Below are 22,377 nucleotides of genomic sequence, written 5' to 3'. Positions count from 1 at the left end.
AGTTTGGACCTTTAAGCTAAAAACGTTCAACACAAGATCTAAGGTTTTCTTTAAACGAACCGTACATGTTTATAGGTTCGTTAGGTTTGTTTTAACGTCAAGTTTGCTACTTTAATACTCGTTTATACCCGATCTTTGCTAGGTTCGAGTTTCACGGATAACCGTTCATAAAAATGTAAACTTTAAGGATAAAGGACATACCTTTACGTGTTTTTAAGGTTACGGTTAGCTTGGTGATAAACTAAAATCTTGTATCTTGCTTTCACGCTCAAGATCTATTAAGTTATAGGCTCGGTTTGGTCTCGGATTGCTCCTTAGCTCGCGGCCGTATATGTTGTAGGAAGTATGTGTGTGTTTTTGAGTGTGTAGAGATTAGGATGATAAGATGGATGGAATGGAAAGGATTAGGGTTTAAGGGGGTATTTATACTCCCTTAAGCCCATGGGCTCAAAGCCCATCTTTCTTTCTTTGGTCCATAATTAATTCCCCTTAATTAGCCTACTTATCCTTTATATTTATTATTCTTATTATCCACTAACTCAATTATTTCACCCGACGCAAATAATATATATAATATTATTTTAGAAATTTCGGGATGTTACAAAAATATTTGAATATTTTAAATTTTATTGGTTTTTAAGTTCTTGTATATTGAATTTTGGATAATAGTATGATCTAGAAAAATCATGCATACCATCAAATTATTTTATGTGTACCTTTCTTATATGTATTTAGTAAATAACAAGATATATTAGATTTAATTTTTTAGCTAACAAAGGGTGGAGGCGATGAGTTTTGAGCTAACATGGAGCGGAGGCGATGAGTTTTGAGCTAACATGGCGGGGAGGCGACATGTTATGAGCTAATATGGAGGGTAGACGGCGAGTTAAGAAACATATCATCTCGATTTCCTAACGTAGAGTCGACGACGAGTTAATAAAGAGAAAGAAAGAATTTTAATTTTGAATGGACATATTTGAAATTTCTCTTTAAAAGTGAGACATTTTGAGAATTTTCTTATATTATTATATGTATTTAAAATCCAAGTATGTCATGATAGAGACCTAAAAGAGATACAAGGCAAGTTATATAAGTGCTTGCAAATTAAAGAAACCCATAAGAGATACAAGGACAATTTTGAGGGTGTTTGGGATTGCTTATTTTATCTCCTTATGATTTTTAAGTTATAAGATGTTTAAAAAAGTTAAAGGTTATGAGTGGATAAATCAGAAGTTACAACTTGGAAACTTATGACTTATATAAGTAATAAGAAGGTTATAAGGGTCAAGTTATTCTACAAAGTGAAACAAAAATGAGAATGATGAGAAGAATTTATAGTCACACAAAAAACCCCTAAAAAAATTGGAAAAAAACTTAATAAAAAAATCATAACTCGAAAATTAATAAAAGAATTAAAAAGGTAAAAACACCAAAATATTTCCACCGTCTTTCTCCTTCGAAAAAAAACAATGGTAGGTGAAAAAAGTTGTGTCTTTTTGTTTATCATTGTGTTTTGGGTTTGTTTTCGTCGATGATTGTGTCATTTTTCTTTATATTTTGTTATATTACTCAACATTGTGCTATATTTTGTTCGGTATTGTGTTATATTTTGCGATATATTGTGTCTTATTTTAGTTATAATTGTGTCTTTGATCTCGGCATTGTGTCTTTTCGTTTTTTTTCTTTTTTGTTGAACGGGATTAATGGCGAAAACATTTTACTTTTTAATATTTTTTCGTTTTTTATATATATTTTGAGTTATGACTTTTTTATTATTTTTTTCGAATTTATTTTTAAAAAGTTTTTTATTTGGTCACAAATACTTCTCACACCTCTCATTTTTGTCTCCCTTTGTATTTTAATCTTACTCTAAATAAGGAATCCCAATAGTGAGTGCCTAAATGGGTTTTATTGTGTAGAATCTTGAAACCACACGAAAACTTAAAAAAGAACTAATGGCCAGTTTATATAATAGGATGAAGTCCATACATAATCTATTATTGCGTATACCTAACATAACCCGGAAGTACCTACCAGTTTCTCAGAGGCACGAACCACAGTAAAAGACTCGGATGACGTGCGAGTCATGACAGTAGTTTGTTGATAGTGACGTCTGAAAACGGGTCATTTTAGTAGGACGTTAAGACATAACATACATATCAAGTGATTGGCCTTTATATAAAAATCGACTTTGGACAACCTCAACTCAATTCGGCCCGTGCCACTTCTAGCTTAATTCTTTAATGTATGCTATGAGACAAAAACACAACCTAGACCGACAGATCCATCCAAAAGTAAACGGGTCAAAATTCCTACATTAAGATGGTGAAAGAGCTATAACCTTCAGGCCCGCCAAATTAGTGGTGGCTGGCTGACAACAAAATTACCCATTTCATCAGTATTTGAAACTACGATACATCAATTACTAAAAAATTTACGCAGTCCTTCCGTTAATCACCTCTGTAAGCTTACACTTTCTATCGAGACATCACAGGTGCCAAAGTTCCTATGCTTACCATCGGCTATATTCGTGAGCTGAAACCCATGTTTCGGTAGCTGGTTAATCAGAAGAGTTTCCAGCTGGCACGCCACGCTCTTCCCCGGCACTAAGAATATAAAAAGGAAGCATTTTGCATTCCCTGCTTTGATCGATGAGCACGCACCCCGCCCCTCCAGATCATCACTCTGAAATAATAATTTATATCAAAGACATTAGCGGAAAATCAAAAAATTCTTCAAAATAATAGTTAAGTGAGATGACTTGCCTGTCCGACATAAAGTCTGTTATCGGGTCTTATAATCACATAAACGCTCGAAGCACCAACTGCAGATGGTGGCGGTTGTTGCCTAGGAGCAATTACAACACATCTTATTCCACCTTCATATTCACTTCTCATCTTGCAAACCTCAATCAGCCCCCTCTCACATATCATGCTAACAACATCCTCAACTTCCTCCAAAAAGTTATTCGTTCGGCTCAGTCAGTTCAAGAGTCGGGTTTTTGTCGGTTTTATGAGACCCATTTTCATTAATAAATCCTGTTCATATGTCGTGTGCATTGAAACATAAAGCTCTTCGGCTCTTTGTATAATTGCCTCGGGAACCCCTTCGTTCTTAGCCATTTCAAACGCAAGACTTTCCCGACATATTCCATTGGTCAACTTCCATGTGGGTTTTGTTTGACCATCCACGTGTTCAGTTCCCATTGCTTTGAAAACTGTATTCGCTATGCTCAATGGCAGCTTGAAGATATCATGCAAGTGAGTTGATACAATGCCCAAACAATCAGTCGAATCAAGAGTTTCAATAATACTAGCAGCAATGCATGTCCCTTTGGCGGTTTCGGTTCCTCTACATATTTCGTCCACAAGGACAAGGCTCCTTGAAGTGGCCCCCGCGATAATAGACCGCAACTCCGACATTTCAATCTGAGATCACTAATCCGAGATTAGTGTTGCTTTTTAATATCTAGTAAGGATTTGCATTAAACCGAAATAACCGACCCGTAACCAAACTAGCTGAACCCAACCCAGAACCAACAATTTGGTTATATATTTTTTTCAGAGACCGAATTCCGTTTTGTTTCGGTTTGCATGTCCCGGAAACACCAAAAACACGAAAAAACTGAACCCAATTAGCAAAAACTGAACCAACTTTTATACAAGAACTGGACCCATAAAAACGACTTATGTTATTGTATTTATGGATTATAATTTTTATTTTTGAATGTTAAGTAATTTATAAAAATGTAAAAAAACGGTGTATCCCAAAAATTTTGCACATGTAGTAATAAATCAATAATTAATTAACTTAAAAAAGTTAGGCTCAAAGATTTAGGCCCGAGTTTATTATTTTGAGCCATTTTTCAGTCCAAAAATTTCAACCCTAAATTAAGGATAAATCACAACCGAACCAGTACCGTAACCAAAAATAGCGATACCGGAAACGAATAATTGTATAAACCAAATTCCGTAGCGACTTTATTACCAATACCATTAAAAACACCCAAAAATATCGAAACCAAATGGTACCAGTACCAAAATATGGGAAAACTGACAAATAAACCGAACGTTTTTTCGGATTTTGATTTGACATCAGCTTAAAACCACAGCACACCCTTTACGTTTAAGGCAGAAGAATTTACAGTTAAACCACCTGAAATGAGCTCTTGCCATCTGCAGGGCTATCATAAGATTTCATGTGTAACATAATAGAATCGAACTGAGGAATTGTTGCTGACTCAGCCGGGACCATAAACCCGCATATTCCAAAGAGTGCTGCAGCACAAATGGAACGTAGCAAGCTTGATTTACCACCTCCGTTTGGTCCAGTTAAAAGAAACATGGACTTCATATCAATCGTATTCCTCACACCGCTGCCTTCAGCTGCATCAAACCAATATGGTAATAGACCCGTAATCTGCATCCCACTTGTTTGTCCCATTTCCTGCATCGAAATTTCAATGTAAGAACAAAATACTTGCATTGCACCCCAGAAGTTAAATGATATGAAACCTTTGTATTACTTGGTTTTCTATTTCCTACTATAGAATATTCTCACATAGATAACATAAAGTGTGACATAGTGAATCAAAACAAAAGGTAATAAAATAATAACAGTAAACTACTGATAACCCAAAATGGTGAGAGATACCTGAGAAGCAAACGAATCGATGAGAGCAGGGAAAACCCATTTCCTTCTTCTCCCTTCACTGTGTCAACATCAGAGAGATCAGGAAGCATATTAAGATCTTGACTGACCTCCTAATAATCAAGAATCTTACAAACTAGCACACGCTTGTAAGGGTATTTTAAGAAACTGCCATGTACAAGAAATACGAGAGAAGCAACTTATCAAGCCAAGCCGCCAGTGAGCTACTCAAGATCGGCTCGTTACGACCTCGAATCAAGCCGAGCTTTAACAACCTTGAGCCTAATAATAAGCTTGTTTACTAAATGAGCCCAGGCCCGGTGACAAACTAGGATTTTTTTTCTGAAATTTATTGACTGAAAATTCATAATAGATGGCCCGATTCGAGAAGGGCTAATTCTCCAATTACAAGGATACTGATCATAAAACTTGACAAAGAACAAAACCAATGAAAAAAAATATATTAAACCTACTTCTATGAACAGTTATGAAACTGCTACCCACTAGTTCATTGATGCAAATTAATTGCAGTCAAAGGATTTAGGCAGGAACAACCAGGTCTGACTTGTTTCCGTTAAGGGGGTAACCAGGTTTGTATCACCTGAGCTTCACTTATGGAGCTCGAGCTCATGAGCGTATACGAGCCTATTATATATAGAAATTTTATTTAGTTTATTAAATATGGTTATATAATAATTAGTTTATATATAAAGTTATAATAAAAATAAATAAATAATATATATTATGTTATATATAAGTATCATAATTAAAATGTTAAAAAATAATTAAAAATGCATATATAAGTTAATTAGCAGATCATAAACGAGCTGAACTCGAGCTTGAAAAACTACGCATGAACTGTGCTCGAGCTCTCGTAAGCTAAATGAACCGAGCTCAAACCTAGTTATGCTTGGCTCAACTCATTTACACCCCTAGGCGCGAGGCGATAGAAAAAACGCTACAGGGGTATGGAGGCAGCACTTCTTGCACAGTTGCATATGTGGGGCAAGATTAGGGTTTGAAGGAGGCTTATATGTAAAAACAACGAAAAGGAAGAACATACTATAAATGGTTTACTTGATGAAGGTTAATATGTAAAAGAAATGAGAGAGATGCAACTTTTGGGTGTACATAAAGCTTATCTAGTTGCACATAGAGCAATGCCTCATGCTTTTTAAAACCAAGGTAAAGGTAATATGTACCTCACATGAGCAAATAATGCCTTTGCAATGACAAGCAACACGGAGGCGAAAACAAGAACATTAACTTTAGATTGCAATTCACCAGAAAGCTCCCTCAACAACTCTAAAACCATTGCCTTTGCATTTGCCCCAGCCTCGTGATACCTAAAACATGAATGCAAAACCACAAGTTCCGTAACATGAACAAGTATATAAAAAACTATTTCTTAAATCCAAAAACAAAAAACACTAACCTTGTGAGTGCATCCTCCACCTTCACTGTGGTAAACCATTCCTCCCCAACCTTTCTACCCCTCGAATCCTTACACAGCTTAAGTTGTTTTATTTGTTCTTCTCCCGGGGTCCCGGCCCACACAGCTGGTGCAAACCGTTTCCCTTTAAACCAAACAGCTTTGTGCTCACGCGCGTATGCAATTTCTCCCTTTGGGCCTCCAAATGGTGCGGTACTAGCTATAATTCTTGAAACTATAGGAAGGAAATCTTCCGCAACCTAAAAGAATAGACGCACGTTCGGTTATGGTTATTAAAAGTTTGGTATAAAACAAGATTACTATTAATACTTACGGCTAACGATAAGGCTTCAGCAGCTTTATCAACTTCCTCGTAAGCTTCTAGAAGATGGATCCTCTTAACGCGGCCTTTCCATGAAGACTCCATCTCCTCAAAGAATTCATTTGGTATGTTCACATGCGAACTCATTTTCTGATTACTTTCACCGTCTAAAGAGATGATTTCACCAATTTTACATGAGACACTTTCACATTCTTTCACCTGAAAATCACCAACAAGATATAGTTAACTAACCGTTTGTCAATGTCAATTTCAAAAAAATAAGTATAATTACGGCATATATAAAAGTGCTGTCAGTTGTCATACACTTATGTACATGGTTCCTAATGCATAAACTATTTCTTGCTGTTTTGTACTTATATATCATGATACTCAAATGTAGGGGTTTTAAATGAGCCAAGCTCAGCTCTTTTTGAGCTCTATTTCTAACGCTCGGGATCGGCTTGTGGGTAGTTTTTGAAGCTCAAGTTCAGCACGTTTATTATTTATTAGTTTATTAGTACATTTATATTTATTTTTATATATAATTACAACTAAAATTTTTATATATAACATAATATACAGTATGAAGTTATTTTTATCATAGTTTTATATATAATAATATTTATTTATGTAAATATATATTTAATATATTAAACAATACATGAATAGCAGGCTCATTTAGGCTCGCGAGCCTACTCAAACTCAATAGGTGAAGCTCTGGCTCGTTTATTAAAGAAGCATATTGTTAGGATTGAGCTTGTTTAAGCTCGGCTTCATTCCAGTTTTTAGCGACTGGATCTCGAGTAGCTCATGAGGGGCTCGGCTCGTTTACACCGCTAATCAAAATCTTTCAAGAAGAATTATTTGAAGAAAACTGAACACTTACTAGTGTCTCCATGTCGATTTTCAGTCCTGTTGCCACCCAAGTAGGATCCACTAATAATCTTAGAATCTCATTGAGTTCAGAGTTACTATACAACTGTAAGATCTCATCGAGCACACTTTTGATCTTCCAGAACTCAATGTGGTTTGTTTCCCTCAGCTCAAGTAAGTTTACAAGCTGCAGGATACAGGGCCAAAGATATTGAACTCAGGAAACATAGCAAGAAAAGTATCTAAAGATTTATGAGTGCCAAAAAATTGAATCAATTTTGAATACCTTTGATGGTGTGATGCAAGTGAACTCGGGAATTGTGCATGAAACATTGCTCATTAGTTTGCAGATGTCTGAAAATGTTGAAATAGAAAACAAAAGCAGTTAACATAAAAGTAAGGCAGATATTATTTATCAATAGTTTCTAGGAGAGGTTTCGCAACATTGTGAACATCATTCACAAAATTTGAACACAAAGTTACTTATGCGCTGTCAAAAGAGTTTGATCTCAGCTGACAAACTCTCTAACTATAACAAATTCCAACATAAGTCTCCTAGTCACACCTTCAATGAGACATGTGTTCTAGATGCGATGAATGATTACTAATCTATCACACAAAAATTATGGTTGAAATGCATTATTTCATGCCAACCAATGTTAGCTAGAAACGGACCTTGAATGGTAGATGCAGTTGTGTAAGCAGGAGGATTCAAAAGAAGATCTCTAACATACCTGTATACCGAGCACAAAAAAAATCAAGGAAACTTAATGGCAAAACAATAATGAAAAGAAAACCAAAATTTTATCATCAAAGATAAAAAAAAATAAAAAAAATTGATTGCATTAGTTGACATTCTTATTTTGTTTGTGGGAAGCATCACGAAAGAAGACAAGAACTTTGGGCATTCTGTAAGATTGAGCCAATTCAAGACTTATAAATGTAAACATAGCTTTTCAATGTATGTTTCTGCCACCAATGCATTTTATATTACAGATTTTTAAATAACAGACTCTACACTTACATCGCAGGTAGTCCAGTACAATTTGATGGGAGCAAATATTTTAACAAAAAAGGTATCCCCTCAGTCTGTATAGCACCTGAACATGCACATGACACATGTTAGAACACAACACAATGATACAAAATACATCATAATTAAGAGATGACATCTAACCAATTTGTGAGGCTGTTCCAAGATGCAATGGTCGAGACCTGTTTTCTGAAGCAACCGTCACATTCCTAAATGTCACATTGTCATCGAGCCCATATACCTCTTTTTACCTAAAAATACAACATAAACAGTAAACTATTTATAACATGTTGACAGATGCAAGTATAGAAGTTTATAAAAATACATATAATCTGTATCAAACCTTAAATAAGATCTCATCAAGCATGTCCCCTTGAAGCCATTCAAAGTGTCTGCCACTGCATTCTGCCCACAATAGCCCGCCTTCACCAAACTCTCTCCAACTAGAAGTCCCTGTTAAAGAAAAGAGAGTCATGAACTCATGATATGGCCTTTATTACACAAAACGTTGTATCGAAAAGTAAAAAAAAAATACCCGAAGAATTGTTCAGTGATTTATGAAGAAACAAATAATGGTAATGGCAAGTACGAAGCTTGGTAACTAATGCTTCTTCAGTTAAACCGTCCTCTAAAGAAAATGTCTTCATAGTCTCCAGTACGGAAACCATGCAATACCCTTTTGCAGAACGAGATATGCCTATAAATTGTAAACAATAACATTAAGAATAGTTCACATGGGAAAACTTAAAAATAAAAATAATAATAATAAGTGCATAATTTTGATAGCTACTGAGATAAATGAATAAAGTTATAATTTGAACATACCAACAACCGGCATTTGTTGGGTTATTTTGCCCATGAGAAAACCCGACAATAATTATCCTTCATGGACTCTATTATTATTATTCTTATAAGTATAATTATTATTATGTTCTAATAATTAAAAGAAAAAAAAAGAACAATTGGTGCTGGTTTATTTAATGGGCTGTGACCCACATGAATATGTGGTGACTTTGTTTTCTTCTGGAGATGGGCTTGTTCACGTAAAGGACAAGAAACGGAATACATATAAAGGGTTATTTTATTTGTGGTGATGATTTATTCTGCCGCAAAAATACATACGAAAGAATTGATTATTATTATTCCTCTTCTGTTGAATCAAGTATTACGAAGAGAAGTTTTTTATTGCTCCAAGGTTTTGGTGTTTTGTGAAGATAAGGGATGTGCCAGAGATCGACTCATTCTCTCGTTGGTGATACCTCTTACTCGTTTACTCTTTTGTAGTTTGGTTCCATATACTTGAAGATTGTTTGTATCAAGTATATGATGATTTGTGTATGCCTCTAGTTTTATCTAGAGAAGAACTTTTGTATTTCTCATTATTGGTGATAGTGGATTTGAAGCGGCTCTAGTAGTCCCGTGGTTTTTTACTCTCGCCTTGAGAGTTTTTCCACGCTAAAAATTATTGTGTCACTATTTACTTTTATTTACCCTATTTGTTTGCATCCTCATTGGTTCATTCGGGTCGGGAAAAAGTTTAGCCAAACGAAGTTTAATTCCGCATTTTTGTTTGCCGTTCGTGGCTAGGTGGTCGTTTTTCACAACAGCATTGGCTCGGGAAACTCAAGATCACGATCGTCTTCAACGAGCCCAAAAACATAAGGACTTCCAGGATATGCATGCCTTTATAAAGTATAAGCAAAATTCAATTGGTCAAATGCAAAGGGCAGTTAAAAACATACTCAGAACCAAGTTGCAAAGATGAGATTTGAGTATGTAACTAGCTACCCGGATATAAAACGGCTTTTGCGAGAACGGGCTTGAGTTGGACCCTGAACTTCTTCAACAATGCACTACAACCACAAACAATACAAATTTTTCCGCAATCAAAAGTCAACCATGATGAGTAAAATTGACTGAAATCAAAAGTCAAAGAACTTACCACTGAAACCCCGTTACGTGTTAGATCATCCAATGTTTGACGTAAATTCTGCAGAGTAAAAACGGATAACACTGATTGCTCAAATATGATTCCAAGAAATAGCCAATCACAGCAATTGTGTATAAACCAAGCTTAACAAATAGAGGCTAGTTGTTAAAACTTTTAATAAAGTGATTTATATGTCATACCACAACAGGACAGCCAGCTTTTGGAACGCTATCGGAACGAAGACCACCACAAGGATTCAAACCAGCATATTCCACAAGGATACAAGCATCAAATCCAATGGCTTCATAAAAGTCCCCAACCTAAACAAATAAGCATCATTATATTAGTTATGAGTTTATGACTATTAATTTCAACGAAATTACTCATGGATGGGTTGATTTAGGCTGTATTTTATCTCAAACGAGTCAAATTAATAGATTTAGGAAAGGTCGAACCACTTGAAATTCACCCGAGATTATTGTCAATGCATACAACCTCTTGAATCATTTTGTTCAAAGATTAATATTATTATTGTTAGAGTCATTAACTGCACCCTATTTACCAAAAATTTTAAAAGACGAAAAAATAATTACTTGAGGGTCAACCCAATCACACCCCCACCGGGCACGTTTAAGCCTGTACCAAAACTTAGCCATCTCAAAGCGTTACCCAGCCCACGCATCAAGCCAGCTCTAGATAGAAGAAGATAAAGCAGTATGAACATACCCTACAAAGTAAAACTTCATGAGGGAACCTTGACTTGAATTTCAATATTTCACAATTAAGTGTTCCTTCTTTTAGACTTGAAAATAAAAAAAAAAAAAGAAGAAAAATCAGTTCCAAAGATTTAATAAGACAATTGAATATTGAATGAAGACAAGGAAACAACACTTGCCTCCCATTCTTCAAGTTGTCATCCAAACCAAGCAGATTAGAGTTAACCAACCTCGTTACCAATTGAACAGAAGATGTCTTGACACATGTTTGCATTTTCTGAAACAACAAACAAGACAGTAGTAATTATTAAAAGAAATACCCAAACCATCTAGTTAAATGTTTATCTATAATAATACATTACCTCCTTCCACCACATAATATGAGGATAATCTTTCTCATCTTTTAGTTCCCTGAGCTTTTTTGCTGATTTGGTGCTTGCAGCCCTTGTCTCTTTGAAGCAAAAAACCTGCTACTTAAAAAACAAAAGACCAATATATATATAAGAGTGTGTGTGTGTTTTTTTAATCAGTTTTGGAATAAAAGAGGACTACTTAAATGAAGCAAATATATCTATCCATCCCTAATTAGGAACTTACGGCCAGGAAGAAAAGTAACGGCGAGGAAGAACGCCACCAAGCGGCCTTTGAGATAGCCACTGCCACCGTCACCCAACACATGTTTTATTTCTTCTTCTTCTTCTTCTTCTTGTCCCATGGTCAAGCTTTCCCGCCATAAAAGTAAGTAGAAGATGAATGCCAAACAGACAGAGGAGTTTTCCTTCAGTCACCATTGTTGTTTTCTAGTAGCCGAGCGCCTCGCCCTGTTTTTGACTGTTCGGCAGCGTTTGTTTTCGTTTAATTAAGCATCGTTCGTTCACGTATGTTTATGAACCGTAGTTTATGTATTAATAGAAAATAATTATTAAATAAATATTACATGGATGAGTTATCGAATTAAAAGGGTTTGTGTTCATTTATATTTGTTTGTGTCCATTTACATTTGTTCATTTATGTTCATTTATCTTTGTTTGGTTATGTTTGTTTAGATTTTAAACAAACATGAACATAAATTTGTTCGATTAAGTGTTCGTGTTCACTTAAAGTTAAATGAACGAACACGAAAACACCCTTGTTCGTGTTCGTTCAATTCGTTTAATGGCTTTCATTATTCACATTGATGAATAAATCAACCTCAATCTCTAGGCTCTGCCGATTTTATTTGTGTTCGCAAACCGTTAACACATTATATCATTGACAAACAAACATGAACAAGGTCTTGTCCGTGTTCATTCGGTTCGTTTACAGCCTAATAGCAGCCCCTGTTTGTGATGACATCTTTTGATATTTCCTAAACAAGTGTGTTCATCATAAGTTACACCATGACTAAGACTGGTTTGTTAGACCACATGAACGCGGTTTGGGCGAGTGTCACATCTCTACATCACCACTGCAGCATACGCTGCACGATGTACGGGTATACTCATGGTGAATACAGGCGTGAAAAAACTCCAATGTGAGAAAATTGACTTGGTAGAGAGAAAAAAAAAAGCAACACCTTGTGTCGTGTTTTCTAATTCTTTATATTTTAATTTATTAATAAAATTATAAACATTTTGATATAAACTTTAAAAAAAACGTGGTTGTTTTATGTTGAAAGAACCAAATGTATTAATATATATTTTTATTAGTAATATTTAATCTGAAATGTTTAAATTTATAGATCAAAATGTGATGTTAAAAGATGGTTTTTGATTTTAGGACTTATGTACATGCACATAAAGAAAAGTTGAATGGCTTTTTGAGAGTAAGTTTGGAGATTCAACATGCTCAAGTTACGATCGACATTCATTTGGTTCATCATTGTCTTCTCTTTACTATTTGAAGCAACAATTTATTTTCTTGAGACCTAGCATAATGCATAAAAGAATTTTAAATAGCTATAAAATGTCTTGAAAAACCTTGAGAAAGAATTCTGCAAGATGCTTTGTTTTCTCATAGAAATATAGTATTCGTTTAAGAATGACTCTAAAAGATATTGATATATGCACATACAGGAGAAGTATATAGAAAAAAGAATAGTCTATGATTTCTTTTTGGGAGAAAAATCGTCTTTCTTTAAACTAGAAGTGTAATACCGTCTCAATCATAACATCTGGTAGTTCTTGTTTCGTCTAATCAAATTTTTTTGTTTGATTATTCAAATTGATGAATCGTGGATCGGACCTTTGTACTAAACAAGTTAAAACAAACCATAATAATAAGGTTTAAACTCAAATAGCATTAACTAACTTTGGCATTTCAAAAATAAATATCATAAATTATTTGACACGTGCTTTGATTGACAATTTAGATGAGAAGCAATTGATTAAAAATATTTAATTAAATACATTAAATAATTAAAAAAGACCACACACTATCATAGACTCATAGTAAACATTTTTCGTGACAACATTTACTATTGCTTACCATAACACATGGTCTAATGGTAAACAAGGAATCTAAACAAGCAAATAAATTAAAAAACTTTAGATTTTTTTCTTTTAGTGTAAGTGGGAATACTGGATTTGTTGCGTGTTGCCATGTACATGAATTCGCCCACGTCTATTGCATACAACATAAGAAGCATAGATGATACGTAAATTGACAAACTTATATCAGGTGCAACCAAATAAAAACGTGTATTAAAAAAGGACTCAACTTGCCATTCCAGAAAAAAATTGCATAACTTTATATCCATCTGAAGTTATGGATCCATAAAATATGGAAGGAAATGGTAAAGCGGGTCGAATGTTACAAACACCATAGGCGTTTTGTGTGACTCGTCAACCCCATCTAAACCCCGATTTTATGTTCGGAGTTCTTTCAATTTTAGCAATTTTGATTATTTTTCTTTGATTGTTTTACACACCTATTTAGTCATTTAGTTAAAAAGTTAAAACTAGGCTGTAAAGTCTCAATCGATAATCAAACACGAACAAACTTATCTACAAAAGGGGGCTCGATTGATGGTTTTATTCAATCTGAAATGTATCATTTTTTCCTTATTTTATTAATTGTGTTTCCACTATGCTTACCACCTGAAATCTGTATTTAGTTAATTTCATTTTATTTTAAAGATGCACTCATTGGTACATGCTTGAATGAATGTATCTCATAACTTTGATCATTAATATCATATTCATTAAGAGGTCTTATTTTTCTTGTCTCATTTTATTTCCATCATCTGTTGATGATGCATCTCTTTCTGAATATATATTATTTAATTATTTTTATCATAATTTTATATATATTGATAATAGTTATTACAAATACACATTTAGTATACTAAATTAAAACTATTTAAATAATAGGCTCGTTGCTCGCGAGCCAACTTGAACTTGATAATCGAAGCTCAAGCGTGGGCCCGGGCTCATTTATTAAACATGCCTAGTTTTAGGCTCGAGCTTGTTTAATGTCAACTTGATTCGAGCTTTAAGCAAGACGACCTCGAGTAGCTCACAAGCGGCTTAACCCGTGTACACCCTTAATCATGCAAGGGTCACGGTTAGCTAAAGTTATTAGTTATTACCACTCCATTGAGAACTTGAACTGCTGTCTCCGTTTCGGCTTTTGTGTAGTAACTAACAAACCCATAACCACGAGACCTTCCGGTTTCTCCATCATACAGAACCCGTGCTCCAAAGTCCAACCACATTTCCCTGTTCACAAAACAGTTCCGTTAGACTCTCGGATGTAACTGAGTAACTGACCATGAAAGCCTTTAGTAATAATCTCATTCCTTGACATAAAAAGACTTTGGGCTATTTGTATCCCATTTGGAGCGCTTGATATAACGTGTGACACAAATAAACAATGTTACATGAAACGGGCTTTGAATTAATGATTTTAAAGGAAACATACCCATCCATCAAGGTTTTCGGTAGCTGCTTTGCAATCTTCAACACTGCTCATGGTCTTAAATGCAAAGCCTCTGCTTTTACAGGTTTCCTGTTGTAGAGTACCTGGTAAAACAACATATAATTCTTTATGTAATTTCTCAAATTAGGATGCATATAAAAAGAGGTGACAATTTATGACATGACATGAAATGCGACTTGAACACATACACGAAAATAATTAGGTTTTGGGTTGGCATATCTAACACGTTTAAAAAATGGGCCATGTGCAGGTTGACATCAGGGGCGAATCTTCATTGGGGCCAGGGGTCCCCCCCCCTGTTTTTTTGCGCAGTAGTGTAAATTTACCCGTTTTCGGCCGAAAAATTTTATACGTAGTGTAAGTTTAGCCTGTTTTGGCCGAAAATTTGAGTCCGCCCCCCCCCCCCCCCCCCGTTGCCTCAGTCCAAGCTTCGCCACTGGTTGGCATGCTTAATTAAACAGCTGTTTTGCGTTGACATATCGTCCCGCCAACATGTTTAGTTAAACAATCGACAAATAAGTTGTTTAACCCATTTTTTACAGCCCACCAACTCGATTAACATGTTTACGACTTGATTATCACTCACCAACCCATTTGACACGTTTAGATAAATGTATTAAACAAGTTAATGTTTGGGTGACACGATATTAAGTGTGTGTGGATTAGAGTTAATGTTTTGACATGAATAAAAGCATTACATGTTTTACACTCTTATGATAATAAAGCTAATGTGCAAAAGATTCAGCTTTTCTAAAGTTGATGAAATAATGATATATCATATATGGGAGGCATGGAACAAATAATTGTAAGGATTAGTAGTTAAGCACCTCAAGTTCCGGGCTGCCGTAATCTTGAATCATTCCGGCGAGCTGCGCGCTGTTGCAGAGATACGGCAAATTCCCAAAATACAGCTATGTATTTACAGATGGGAGCTCGATAACGTAAGGCACCCGGTGGTCGAGACGAACTTCGGGTTGAAGTTGGTACCAATAAAAAAAAAGGCATTACTAATTAGAGGTATAAGCGTTGGATATGACATTTGTGTTCTATGTGGTTTATTCCTGGAATCATCGAACATTTAATGTTACATTTACATTGTCGTGTGGCCAAATGGATTTGGTCAATTATCCGCATCTGGGTTAAGGTACCGGGCCTGCCTGACTTTGATTCGGTAAAGGAGCTGCAAGATTATCCAGTGAAGTTCAAAAGGAAGGAGGATGAATGCATGTTAATACAAACTATCTATACAGTGATGTGGTTGGCTGATTTGGAAAACGAGGAATGGCAAAATCTTCAAAAATATTCCGGTATTGGTGGACAAGGTGGTGATGGATATAAAGCAACCTCTTTCTTATGGTTCATGAATCTGAGTCGAAGAACGGGTGTTGACTAGGAAGAACGGTGCATGTTCAATTTTGTTAACTTTCCTTTGTAATTGTTTGGTTGTTTCGCTTGTTTCTTCTTGTTCTGTTTGTCTTTTTGTTTGTATGGGCTCTTGTGACTTACAAGTTGCTCACCTTTTTTCAGTTCTTAATATGTCTTTTTAGTAAATTTGGGAAAACAAAGAATATATTGTTTTGACAGTTGTTCAGATTGGTTGAAATACAAAGAATATATTGTTTGAGTTTTGACTTTAAAGAGTCAAATAAGTAAGAGAATCATGAAGCCTTTCAGCTTCTTGCTCATCATATGGGCATCCTAATGTCTATGAAGTCTAGAACAAAAAACTTGGCATAACCTGATAATATAATAAACAACGTTTTCAACAAACACAAAACATTACTAATATTTAAAAAACACATTCAAACACCATGATGAAAAAAACATAAAGAAACCTACCTGTCCTCTAGAAAGAAAATAAGGTTTCCATGTAACTCTTGTCGTGAACATTGTACCATATTATCTTCCCGGGAGTTAACAGCACCAAGAATGTATCTTCTTCTTCTTCTTCTTTACCTCTAACCACATCAACGACTTGAAAATCACACTGGTATGGATGTTCCATCTCCCCGAAAGCACCCGGACGCTCATATTGAGAGATCAAGCACGGAAAATCACGCAGAAGCTCATTAAGTTGTAGTCGATACTTGACAAACCACCCCGAATGATCCCTCAACATCTCGTACACATTCACACGCAAAACATGGTCTTCGCCGTCGGCGATTCGTGTACGGATTTGAATCGAAGGATGGAGGTAAGTGGGAGGCGGAAAAGGATATCAGATATAAGGTCTTCGCTGGAAGCGATCATTTTCTTCTTGGTTTTACTTTTGTTGAAGAAAATGGGGGGTGGGTTTTTGTGCTTGCCAAATGGGAAAACGTGACAGAAAAATGACTAATGAGGGGTTGCGTGAGTGATCGTGGGATCATGGATTAGTGGGCCAAACTGTTTTATGATTTGATTTGAAATGATATAGCGACAAGTTTTTTTGATACCATATTAAATTGTTATTTCTTTTATATAGACTTAACACTGTACTAGTTTTTTTGATACCATGTTAAATTGATGAAAATTTTCAATTTTAATCATTTAGTTAAATACAGTCAACAAATTGATCATATATTGTTGATACAATTACAATTTACATTAAAATCATATAAAATTACGTAACTAAAATTACACAAATATGTTACAATAAGTAAAAATCCTTATTTTACACTACATTTGTGATTGTATTAGTAGATATACATTTTTTATCAAAAAATCAATATCTTTAGTCCATGTCTGCTTGTAACTCTTAATAAAGTAACAAATATGTATGTTTATAACTCTTTATATAGTCACGCAAAGTTGTCTGTGTGACAAAAAAAGTTCTCCAAGTACATACCAACTCTAGATAAATAATAATATATCCATGAAACTAATAAAAAGTATTAATACACACAAAATATCATAGCTTTTAATCAATTAAAATGATGCCATTATAGAACATCTACCCGTAGCCTGAAACCTAACCCAGAAAACCCGTACCCAAACCCAAACTAACCCGACTCGAGAAACTTGAACCCAAGAAAATACTAACCCAAAGCTGAACCGAAGTAATTTGGGTTGGCTCTTGGGTCCGAATTCTAGGTTTCGGGTTAATCCGAATAAACTTTTAGTTTTAAAATCATATATATTTTTAGGTATTAAAGGTTAAGCCTTAGCCACTGGCGTTATCAGGATTTAGTCTAAGTCGATTGTTCTCATACCACATATTATGAATCGATTGTTTAATATTTATTATTTTGAATTTAAATAATAATAAACACTTTAATTATGTACTGACCAACATGTAACACTAACATAACCTCAATTCATTGTATCTGTATAAAAATAAAATTAATAAGTTAATATAATATTGTAATTGTATATATATATATATATATATATAACTAATGAAAATGATATTCTAGGTTTCAATATCCTAAAAGATTTTTGAAAAACGAAAATAACAGAATGGGATTGAAACAAATTTTTGGTTTAAAATATCAAATGCTTTTAATTAAATAGTTTATCTTAAAAGGGATTTAAAATTATATATATTTAAATTTATAAAAAAGTATAAATCAAGTCATAAAACGTAAGTTTCTGAAACATTTTGGTCTCAGTTATGAAAGAAAATATTGAAAACTAAATATTAATCTTCTTACTACTAAAACTCTTTATACTATACAAAAAGTCATATAAATAGATGACATATAGTTCATATAGTAAATCGATATACATATGAATTATAATTATAATATGCAACTTCAATGATTTAATGTTAAATATCAAGATATATATAGTAAGTATTCTCCATGTTTGTAATATTTATACAAAATGTTTGTAGAAAATTAAGAAAATACACATTTCCAGAGTTCAAATGAATATGAGAAAATTTAAATCCAAATTTGAAACCAATCTTATATAAAAATTATGCACTGATGTTCAAATCTCTGCTTAAAAACAATTTGTAGTATACCATACAAATCCAAATTTTTTCGACAATGATGCACCTTTATTTTTTTTATTTGCAATTACATGTGGCTTTCAAATTTTATTTTAACAGGCATGCAACTTCAATTTTGATATTTTCTTATTTCACCATTAATGTTAATGAATAAACGATTAGTATTTACATTTAGGGGTGTTTGTGATTGCTTATTTTCACCAACTTATAACTTATTAACTCTTTTAAAAATAATAAGGTGTTTGGGATTGCTTATATCGTGAGAGGAAAAGTTTCATAAGTTACAATGTTTTAACTTATTAACTTAATGAAAAGTTATAAGGAGGTAAAATAAGAAATCCTAAACACCCCCTTAATAAAAATAAACTTAAATTCACATATTGAAATTATTTAAAAGATAAGGACCATATATTGAAATTGGTTGAAAAAAAAAGTGAGTAGGGCTATGAGATTGGCAAGTGGTAAAAATAATAGTCTTTTATTAGAATAGATAGATAATATTATTGGTATAGAATAACAAACAAATTGTGCTATGATAAAACAATGCTACTGAGTCAAAAGATAACAGATCAGAGAGAAGGGTAGCACAAGCTTCCCTGAAGAATCTACGCACCCAGACTTCTTAGACCATGTGTAGTGGAGGGGCTACAAAATATGACGACTTGCGCTATGTGACGTCCAGTCAGCAAATAATGTGTTTTTGTTTTAGTGGTGTAATGGTGTTATATCCCATATATATATATCACACTCACAAACTATTATAATAATAAATGAAAAACAAAGATGGCAGACGGCAAAAAATAGTCACCCACCCCCTAATTGCCCCTTTTGTCGCCCCCGTGGATGGTGTTCCCACCCCTGTCGCACTTTATTACTTGCCCACTACACCTAGCCTTATGAATCTAATTCAAACTTTTAACTATTTAAGGTAAAAATTCAAGATTAAGCTATAAGCTCGTCGACATATATCTCTCATTTTTCATAACCAACCTCTAACCACACAAACACAAGTTTCTGCAACCCATTTTATTACGGTTGATTATTTGATTTACTTTGTTAGTTTGCTGGTTGGTAATGCACATTGATTAATGCTTTTAATTGAATTATATATTCTCTTTAAGCTTCAAAAATACTTGGAACATAAAATTCCTCCTTTTTATTTTTTTCATTTTGTAAAAACATAATTTTGCTGAGAAATCAAAGCGTACAAAAGTGTTTAAATAAGATTAATTTGTCAAGGATTTTATCGGTGTATAAAGTTTGATCGCATGAGACGAAAAAATTAAAAAATAAAAGTAAAAAATTTCATAAGTACCATTTTTTCACATAATCGATATCTAATCATCAGTGATTTTAAGACAAATGTTGTAAAACAATGCAACATTTGCTTGCTGTTCAAAAAAAATCTATATATAAACGAAAACATAAAAATCCTATGTGTCGCGATGTGATCGCTCCCAATTACCAAACCCAGATATTCCTTAAACGGGTTATAACATCTCTTTAAATTAAAAATTATTCTCACCAAATTATTGATGTGAAAATCCTATAAAATAGGGTATACCAAAAATTATTATATGATTTTTCTTTTAAAAATATTATTTATAATTAAGAAAAAATTTTATAGTAAAAAAAATTAGCGGGTCTTGGGTCTTACCAAACCCAGATAACTTTTAAACCGGGTTATAACATCTTAGTTATTTGTGAAACCTTTTTATCATCAAACTCTAAGTATATTATAAATTTCATTACAAAAAATAAAATTAAACCCAAAAAAGTACATAAATATTAAAAACGAGTAATGTAAAACAGCCCCCCGTAATACGGGGAATAAAAACTAGTTAGTAACATATGATATGAGAATTAATTATAAAATTACGATATGAAGAGAAAGAGAAAAGAGAATGAAAGAAACTCATTCTTATTGATTTGTAATAGCTAATACAATAGTAACTATTATAGGGTTAGAAAGTAACTTTACATAATTGTGTCATAAATCATGTTTATGATAATATTGATAAACCATTTAAATTAGTAACATTCCTCCTTGGTTATTAATTGAATATACTAGAGATGTTGGTTCATTAAAAACCTTGACTGAAAAATCTAATGGAACAAAATCATGACTAAGGGAAAAATAGTGACATGTATATAATATTTCACCTCATTCATACATCCTTTAACTCTTTATAAGTGATGGGTTTTGGTCTTTTGTGAAAGTTTATCTACTACTTTTGTGGTTAATAATTCATCACTTGATCTTGAAGCGCATAATTCCTTATGTCAAGTAATAATATACTATATTCATACGTGACTTGTAGTGTCTCGTCTTCAAACTAAGTATCACAAAATCCATGACATAGTTGTATTACATTCCCAACATCAATACGATTAACCAAAACTTTTGCATGGGTCTAATAAAATATAAATTCATATATTGCATAATGAAAGTATCAAAATACTTAATTTTAGCTTATTTCGATGTCTCCTCACCGGAAACAACTATACCGATAAGATATGTTTAGTTGTGTATGACTAGCAAGAAATACTTAATTTTGCTCGACACAAGGCATTGGCTCTACCCCTATGTCGCATCTTTCTACCCCTTAAGACTCAGCTTTAATGCTTTACAATATCCTGCAAGGTTAGAACGTATCTTCAAAAGGGGCCTGTTGTAATAGTTTTATTCGGTCTATAATGTCTAAAATTTCCCTGAATTTCTCATTTATTATTTGTATCTGTATTTTGTTAATTTTTTACTTTGAAATCCATACAGGCTTGATTGTATGACATAAGCTTGATCATTAGACATTAGTATCATATTTATTAAGGGGTCTTATTTTTCTTGGCTCAGTTTATTTCCATATTGCAGTTCACTTATCGGTTGCTGATGCATGTGTCTTTCTATATGCTGGTGACACCATCATAAATTTGGCTACTTTTGTAAGGTAAATGTACCTTGTTGAACCTTTGGATGTATCATCCATGAAAGTTAATGCTCCAAAATAATGCCTATAATGTTTCTAGTTTTGTGTCACACGTACAAATCTACCATCATAACCAAACTTGGCCACCTAAGCAAACTGTTATACCCATTGCAAACATGGCTCCTGATTAATTTCTTAGTACAATGCTAACGGTATGCAGTGCGCGCATCGATAGTGAGTACCAGCCACACAAAAGATCCACTGGACCCCTCTATCTAACTGTGCTTGCACTTAAAATCTTGAATCTTGTGGCTTTTACTGCTTTTTTCCTTGTGCTAGGCTAACACGTATCGACCGCCCTTCTAGCTCCTGTTAAAAACACGACACAGCCGTCATTACTTACGACAAGTCGAGACATTATGCATAAAGGTGTAAACGAGCAGAGCCAAGCCAAGCCCAAGCTTGACCAGGCTTGAGCTCGGCTCTTTTTTAACTTACAAGAACTCGAGCTTGAGCTCAGCTCGTGAGTAGGTTTTCAAGCTTGAGCTTGGCTAATCTATTATTTATTAAATAATTTATATACATTTTTGTTTATTTATTTTTTAGATACTTTTTAACCATTCTTACTAGGTTTATTTGATT

The 22,377-nt window shown here is 33.8% G+C and overlaps 1 pseudogene across 1 annotated transcript; it reads right to left on the bottom strand.

Moving 5' to 3' along the window:
• Positions 1 to 2,437: 2,437 nt before the first annotated feature.
• LOC143569736 (DNA mismatch repair protein MSH1, mitochondrial-like) lies at positions 2,438 to 14,650 on the bottom strand (annotated as a pseudogene). The gene is made up of 20 exons (XR_013141789.1): positions 14,525 to 14,650; positions 11,319 to 11,423; positions 10,967 to 11,233; positions 10,441 to 10,560; positions 10,253 to 10,300; positions 10,099 to 10,163; positions 9,918 to 9,993; positions 8,846 to 9,017; positions 8,652 to 8,763; positions 8,455 to 8,558; positions 8,302 to 8,377; positions 7,953 to 8,011; positions 7,564 to 7,631; positions 7,291 to 7,464; positions 6,417 to 6,623; positions 6,086 to 6,342; positions 5,853 to 5,996; positions 4,654 to 4,711; positions 4,156 to 4,446; positions 2,438 to 3,428 (listed from the first exon to the last, which is right to left on the bottom strand). The product of XR_013141789.1 is annotated as a DNA mismatch repair protein MSH1, mitochondrial-like (transcript).
• Between the last annotated feature and the right edge of the window lie 7,727 nt (positions 14,651 to 22,377).

The sequence above is a fragment of the Bidens hawaiensis genome, unplaced genomic scaffold, assembly GCF_021521415.1.
Source record: "Bidens hawaiensis isolate Kalapana, Puna unplaced genomic scaffold, B.hawaiensis_p1.1 tig00024639_1, whole genome shotgun sequence".
NCBI classification, from domain to species: Eukaryota; Viridiplantae; Streptophyta; class Magnoliopsida; order Asterales; family Asteraceae; genus Bidens; species Bidens hawaiensis.
This window is presented reverse-complemented; position numbering and strand designations above follow the sequence as displayed.